Source organism: Mesoplodon bidens, assembly GCF_964165515.1.
Source record: "Mesoplodon bidens genome assembly, chromosome: 20".
In the NCBI taxonomy this organism is placed as follows: Eukaryota; Metazoa; Chordata; class Mammalia; order Artiodactyla; family Ziphiidae; genus Mesoplodon; species Mesoplodon bidens.
Window position 1 is genome coordinate 25,036,827 of NC_138181.1, and position 7,992 is coordinate 25,044,818.

The 7,992-nt window shown below is 39.2% G+C and overlaps 1 pseudogene across 1 annotated transcript; it reads right to left on the minus strand.

Moving 5' to 3' along the window:
* Positions 1 to 2,552: 2,552 nt before the first annotated feature.
* Positions 2,553 to 2,890, minus strand: LOC308608049 (complex III assembly factor LYRM7-like; annotated as a pseudogene). Its single transcript has one exon. The product of its transcript is annotated as a complex III assembly factor LYRM7-like (transcript).
* Positions 2,891 to 7,992: the final 5,102 nt, after the last annotated feature.

The following is a 7,992-nucleotide window of genomic DNA, read 5'->3' on the forward strand; positions in this document are numbered from 1 at the left end:
ACAGTCATATTTGAATCACATAAAATAAGAAGCAGTAGAAACCTAAATGGGGAGGCTTCTGAATGGGATGGCTACCCTGATTCATTTGGGCATTTCAGAAACTTATTAAAGTAACTTTTTACTTCTTTGAATTGGAAAGTCTGCACAATCATATTTCAAGAATGGTTTGAGGTAGGCTTATCTTTTGCTTTTGTTTTTCTTAACATTTTCATTCAAATTCTTGTTTTTCTTCAAAACTCACTACTAGATATTCAATGAATAAAGATACAGTATTCAAATCACTTGAAGATCTGAATACATCATTTCACAACACAATTATCGGTACTAAAGAACTCGCGTCATCTCTTCAGAGATCTTTCCTGCCACTGCTGTGTAAATTAGACCCACTTCCCAACCACTTGACATCACTTTACAGTGTTAAATTTTTTCATGGCTTTATCACTATCAGACATTATTATCCATATGCGCATTTGTTTATTGCCTGTCTCCCACCAGTAGAATAGAGTTCCATGAGAAATTTTTATAGTGATAAGGAAAATTAACTTTACTTATTAGAAAATTAGAAATTTATTTATTGGTAATTAGAAATTTACTTATTAGTAAATTAGAAAAATTGATTGTAGTGTTAAAATTTGTCAAATGCTTTAATTCTGAACTATTTATAGGAATATTTATATACAAACCATAACAAAGTAGAGTACAACAAACACATTGCTCTATTCAAGTCAAAGTATTTTCTCAATTCTGAGCTTGCTCCTATCACTTCAGTTTTTAATTTTTAACAAGGGCATTCTGTGTTTTGAGAAAGTGCTTGATTCACACAGTATAATATTTAAGTGGAAGGAGAATCAATGATCCCCAATAAAGTTAAAAAATATATTTTCCAACCAATATGACTCTTTCATTAGATTTTTAACTTTTCTATATTAAATTATGTTTCATGTTAAAAAAATCATACTTGCATTCATGGATGATCTAAATTGCTGGAACTAAATTTAACACTTATATAAACCCATGGTTGATCTAAATACAATATAGAGTCAAATATATATGTGTTTTAAACTCATTTATGTGAATATTTGCCACAAATAAAAAATGAACAAAATTGTTAGGAAATAGAGGAGACAGACACAAAGATCAGGAGGAAGAACATTTTAGATAGAAGAAAAGGCAAGAACAAAAGTTTCAGGGGCAGTAAAGAATGGAGTATGTGTGAAATACTCATCGGATGCCAAAGGAGATAAAAATGGAAAGGTGAGCAAGAACAAGTCATATAGGGCCTTGTGGGCTATAATAATGAGTTGGACTTTTATCTAAGATAGATAAATGGTGAGTTACTGGACGGCTTAAGCAAGGAATGATATGATCTGATTTATGACTTAAAATTATCACTGTGGTCCCTTTGTGGATAAGGGATTATAAGAGGGCAAGAATTAAATTAGGAAAATCAGTTAAGACACTGTTATAATAGTTTAGGAAATAGATACCGAGTAGGACTAGGATGGTATAATTGCAATAGAGGGAAAAGGGTGGATTCAACTAATGGGCTAGCTGTGGGGAATGAGGAGAAAAGGATGGGACTTCTAGACTTTGGGCCTGAACAACTGGTTGGATAGTACCATTTACTTGGGTTGAAAGTCAAGAGTCTTGCTTTGGATGTGTTAAGTTTCAAAGGCCTATTAGACATTTAAGTAGTGTTGTTGAGAAGACAGTTAGACATACTAGTCTGGACAGTACTAGAAAATATAAATTTGAGAGTTATTGGCTTAGAGGTAGGATTTAATAGCACGGGCCTGAATTAACTTAGCCAGAAGAGACAATCAATAGAGAAGGGAAGGGCTTCCCTGGTGGCGCAGTGGTTGAGAGTCCGCCTGCCGATGCAGGGGACACGGGTTCGTGCCCCGGTCCGGGAAGATCCCACATGCCGCGGAGCAGCTGGGCCTGTGAGCCATGGCCACTGAGCCTGCGCGTCCGGAGCCTGTGCTCCGCAACGGGAAAGGCCACAACAGTGAGAGGCCCGTGTACCGAAAAAAAAAAAAAAAAGAGAGAGAGAAGGGAAGAAGGCCCAGGGCAAAAACTTGGGTTTAGAAGTCTCGTAGAGGAAGAGAGGTCATCAAAGAAGACTGAAGAGTAGCCAGAGAAGTAGAGGGAGAACCAAAAGATTATGATGTCTTAGAAGCCAGTGTTTCAGCAGTAATGATCAGCTCTGTCAAATCCTGCTGAGAAGTAGAGTAAGATGCAACAAGGAAAGGAATTGCTGTATTTGGCAGCATGGAGCTTCGAGGAAGCGATGGGATGGACACTTGACTGGAATGGGAGGAAGAGAGAATGTGATGTGAGGGAATGGAAATGAGGGAAAGAGCCAGAGAGAGACCTCGAGTCAAGGGAGGGTTTTTTTTGTTTTTGTTTTTTTAAATTATGAAACTATACTCTAATGCACTCGTTTTCAGTATGCCATTTCAGAGAAAAATATTTGCATTTCCAGGAGTTTAGCCAGAGTTATATATTTTAAAATTAAAAATGACAAAGCCTTAATTTTATTCTAAAAAAATTCATTGTTTCTGAGTTGGTGCATCACAATATGGCAAATTTTCTATAAGAAGGTCTTTCCTAGGGACCAATTTCAGCGTATTGGGGTCTGTGTGAATACCTTGTATAACAGATGTTCCCAGTATCAATTCAACATTAGAACCTATTTTTATTAGCTCTTCTATTTTCTTAGGAGAAGTTTCACTTCTTTACATTTGAATTCTTCGTTTATCTTTATTCTGGCTGCTTCCAATGCCATAGCATCATTGTTAAAAACTTGTTGTCTGGTCCTGTGCAGTGTTTTAAAGAGCTGTAAAACCTTGGCTGCCTGACCCATGGCTCTCCTCACCGCTGCGGCTACTTCTCCTAAGGGAGGGTTTTTAACTGAGGGATATTTTGGAGTCAGTTTCTATGTTGGTGAGAATTACCTAGTGTACAGGAAGTTATGATGATGCAGGGGAGACAGGGGATATGGGCTGAAACACAGTCTTTGAGCTGGTGAGAGATGATGGGGCCCAGAGTGCAGGTGGAGGTGTTGCCTTGTGATAGGAATAGGGACACCTTGATGCTGTCATAAGAAGAGGCAAAACTCTGGTAGACTGTAGTTGGTGGCGGGAAGATGAGGGAGTTTCTGTTGGGTTGCTTCAATTCCACAGCTGAGAAGGAAGAGGAGAAAAGAGAAGATGTGAAATACTCAGATGTCTTGGATATTGGGATATTGTTTACAAGGGAAATGTAGCAGAACAGCTGGATAGCAATAAGTATGAGTTTTATTTTTATTTTTTAACATATTTATTGGAGTATAATTGCTTTACAATGGTGTGTTAATTTCTGCTTTATAACAAAGTGAATCAGCTATATATATACATATATCCCCCTATCCCCTCCCTCTTGCATCTCTCTCCCACCCTCCCTATCCCACCCCTCTAGGTGGTCACAAAGCACCAAGCTGATCTCCCTGTGCTATGTGGCTGCTTCCCACTAGCTAGCTATTTTACATTTGGTAGTGTATATAAGTCCATGCCACTCTCTCACTTCATCCCAGCTTACCCTTCCCCCTCCCCATATCCTCAACTCCATTCTCTAGTAGGTCTGCGTCTTTATTCCCATCCTGCCCCTAGGTTCTTCAGAACCATTTTTCCCCCTTAGATTCCATATATATGTGTGAGCATACGGTATTTGTTTTTTTCTTTCTGACTTACTTCACTCCATATGACAGACTCTAGGTCCATCCAACTCACTACAAATAACTCAATTTCATTTCTTTTTATGGCTGAGTAATATTCCATTGTATATATATGCCTCATCTTCTTTATCCATTCATCTGTCGATGGACACTTAGGTTGCTTCCATGTCCTGGCTATTGTAAATAGAGCTGCAATGAACATTGTGATACATGACTCTTGTTGAATTATGGTTTTCTCAGGGTATATGCCTAGTAGTGGGATTGCTGGGTGGTCTGCTACTTCTATTTTTAGTTTTTCATGGAACCTCCATACTGTTCTCCATAGCGGCTGTATCAATTTACATTCCCACCAACAGTGCAAGAGGGTTCCCTTTTCCCCACACCCTCTCCATCATTTATTGTTTGTAGGTTTTTTGATGATGGCCATTCTGACTGGTGTGAGGTGATACCTTATTGTAGTTTTGATTTGCATTTCTCTAATGATTAGTGATGTTAAGCATCCGTTCATATGTTTTTTGGCAATCTGTATGCCTTCTTTGGAGAAATGTCTATTTAGGTCTTCTGCCCATTTTTGGATTGGGTTGTTTGTTTTTTTGATATTGAGCTTCATGAGCTCCTTGTAAATTTTGGAGATTAATCCTTTGTCAGTTGCTTCATTTGCAAATATTTTCTCCCATTAAGGAATCCAAATCAGAAAAGAAGTAAAGCTGTTACTGTTTGCAGATGACATGATACTATACATACAGAATCCTAAAGATGCTACCAGAAAACTGCTAGAGCTAATCAATGAATTTGGTCAAGTAGCAGGATACAAAATTAATGCACAGAAATCTCTTGCATTCCTATACACTAATGATGAAAAATCTGAAAGAGAAATTAAGGAAACACTCCCATTTACCATTGCAACAAAAGAATAAAATACCTAGGAATAAACCTACCTAAGGAGACAAAAAACCTGTATGCAGAAAATAAGACAGTGATTAAAGAAAGTAAAGATGATACAAACAGATGGAGAGATATACCATATTCTTGGATTAGAAGAATTAATATTGTGAAAATGACTATACTACCCAAAGCAATCTACAGATTCAATGCAATCCCTATCAAACTACCAATGGCATTTTTCACAGAACTAGAACAAAAAATTTCACAATTTGTATGGAAACACAAAAGACCCCGAATAGCCAAAGCAGTCTTGAGAAAGAAAAACAGAGCTGGAGGAATCAGGCTCCCTGACTTCAGCCTATACTACAAAGCTACAGTAATCAAGAGAGTATGGTACTGGCACAAAAACAGAAATGTAGATCAATGGAATAGGGTAGAAAGCCCAGAGATAAACCCATGCACATATGGTCACCTTATCTTTGATAAGGAGGCAAGAATATACAATGGTGGAAAGACAGCGGCTTCAATAGGTGGTCCTGGGAAAACTGGACAGCTACATGTAAAAGAATGAAATGAGAACACTCCCTAAGAATGAACTTAGAACACTCCCTAAGACCATACACAAAAATAAACTCAAAATGGATTAAAGACCTAAATGTAAGGCCAGACACTATCAAACTCTTAGAGGAAAACATAGGCAGAACACTCTTTGACATAAATCACAGACAAGATCCTTCTTGACCCACCTCCTAGAGAAATGGAAATAAAAACAAAAATAAACAAATGGGACCTAATGAAACTTAAAAGGTTTTGCACAGCAAAGGAAAACATAAACAAGATGAAAAGTATGAGTTTTAGATTAGCAGCCATGAAGTTAAAATATGAACAATCATTGCAGCACTCAGTGACAGGGCTAAGTAGGAGAATAATTGTGTTTAACCAGGGATATTGCTTTGTTGTTTGAATAAAATGGAACAAAAATCTCTGGTTATAATTTATGTAATTTAATAATATGATTATTTTAATGATGGGCCCTGGACTCTAAGGTGGGAAGGAGCAAAGTAAGGAAGGAGGGGATGAAGAGTAATAAAAACATTATAAAGTCAGTGGATTTGTGGTTTATGACGTTGGAAAGTTGTTGAAGTAGGTATCCTAGAGTGTGCTGGGAAGACACAAAGGACTAGTGGCGAGTGAGATGTTAAATTTAATACCTTTAGGGTGGTACATTCAGTGTTATATGACAAGGGCTGAGGCATGATCATGAGTGTGGGCCTTATGGTGTGGCAGAGGAAAGAGAGTCGCAAGAGTGGAGACAAAGGATTTGAGAGTTCACTGCTGGACGGATTATCCACGTGGAAGCTAACATCACTGAAAATGATACCAAGAGGAGGGAAGAGGGAAAGGCAGAACTTGGCACTAAATTCCTTGGTGCGTGAAGGAAAGAACATGGGAAGTCTGAAAATGACTCCAGGGAATAGCAGGTGGTAGAGTCGAATGGCACATGCTTCAGGGAACTGGGGCTTTTGAAGAAGAAAGAAGGAGAAACAGTTTGGCCATATCAGTGGGAGCTAGGAGGGTACCTGTCCCACCTTAAGCCATTACATATTTGGTGGGGTAGGAGGAGAAAAAATCCTGCTTCCTATTGAGAGGGAGCCTGGGAAAGTAGTCTTCACCAACGGCAAGGAGGTGAAGGGCATTTTCAAAGTGGAACTTAAGGTTCTAAGAGAAGCTTTAGGGAGCTGATACAGATAGTCCATTTCCAAGGACACAGTACAAGAGTTTGGGAGGATGGAGTTGCATAGAAAATTATGGAATATATAGAAAAGTATGCAGATGAATTAAAAAATGTCAAATACTTTAAAAAATCCAACTCCTTCAAAGTATACAGACTCCTGCATTGAGAAGAAATACAAAAATGCTTTATTAAACCAAGTGTAGCTGCACTAACTCCTCCAGTGTCCATCTCCCAGCTTCCTTAGCATCAAAAGTCCTACCCTCCTGGGCATATGGCTGCCCAGCAAGAGACCACATAGACCAACCTCCCTTACGAAAAGGCGAGGCTGCGTGTCTAAGCACCCCCGGCAAGGAAATACCTTTAAAAGGAGATTTTTGTATCCACTTTCTCTCTTTGCCTCTTCCCATGGGATAAAATGTAGACGTTGTGGGTAGGCAGTTTTAACTGTGTGGCTAATTAGAATTCCCTGAGGGATGTCAGAAGGAGGCAGAAGGCATCAGAGCCCCTGGATGACTTCATGGGGCAGAGCCGCTCACCCACTCTGAACCACCTGCCCGCCTCCAGAAAGTGATGTGAAAGAGAAGTAGATTTTACCTTGTTTGGGTCCTTAATACCACACGGTGCTTCCCAAGTTTGGGCTTTGAATATATGCTGGTTGCGTGCTAGTCTTATTAGGCCATGTCATGGGATCACGTAAATCACCGTTTAGGACCCTAAAGCATTCCTGGCCAAGACTAAGATACATTTTGAAAATGTGGAAAAGGTTGTATAATTTAGTTCTGTTTTTTCCTGAGTTCTTTACTACCCGAGGGATTATTCAACAAGCTTTGGTAATGAATCCACAGGTATTTTAATGAAAAAAAAAAAAAAGACTGAAAAGTACCATAGTTCTCTTCATGTTTTCAGTCACATGACAGGTGCCATTTGTACCATGTAGCCTTCTGCTTCTGTTTGGGAGAATAGCATTTCAGCATTTCTTTAATTTTGGGGTGAATCCTGATGTCTCCATCTTGTTTCAAGTACAAGGGGTGAACAGGTCACATAACAATACAGTTTCATCTTGGATTCTCTTCTTTCATCTGTAGGCTGAGCAGGTCAGCCTTTCCGTCATTCTGCTAGTTCAGTGAATCACAGGTCAAAAGTTCCCCTGCACTGTAGCAGTTTAGCAGGCTTTTATTCAGTTAGGTGAGGAGTGTAGACTTAGAGAGGACTCTAAAAAGCAATAATGCAAAGTGTTTCAGTTCTTTAATGGAATGGTGTTAGTCATATTTCTGGCTTTTAAAATGCTGTTGGGGGAAAAACATTTTTCTGTGTTTCAAAAAAGCGGTATTGGGCTTCCCTGGTGGCGCAGTGGTTGAGAGTCCGCCTGCCAATGCAGGGGACACGGGTTCGTGCCCCGGTCTGGGAAGATCCCACATGCTGCGGAGCGGCTGGGCCCGTGAGCCATGGCCGCTGAGCCTGCGCGTCCGGAGCCTGTGCTCCGCAATGGGAGAGGCCACAACAGTGAGAGGCCCACATACTGAAAAAAAAAAAAAAAAAAAAAAAAAAAAAAAAAAAAAAAAAAAAAGCGGTATTTTCACGCAATTCAGTAAGAAAAAAACCCCCACCACTTCTGTTTTTATAAATACTCCCATTTGATTTGTTAGTTCAAGAAGTT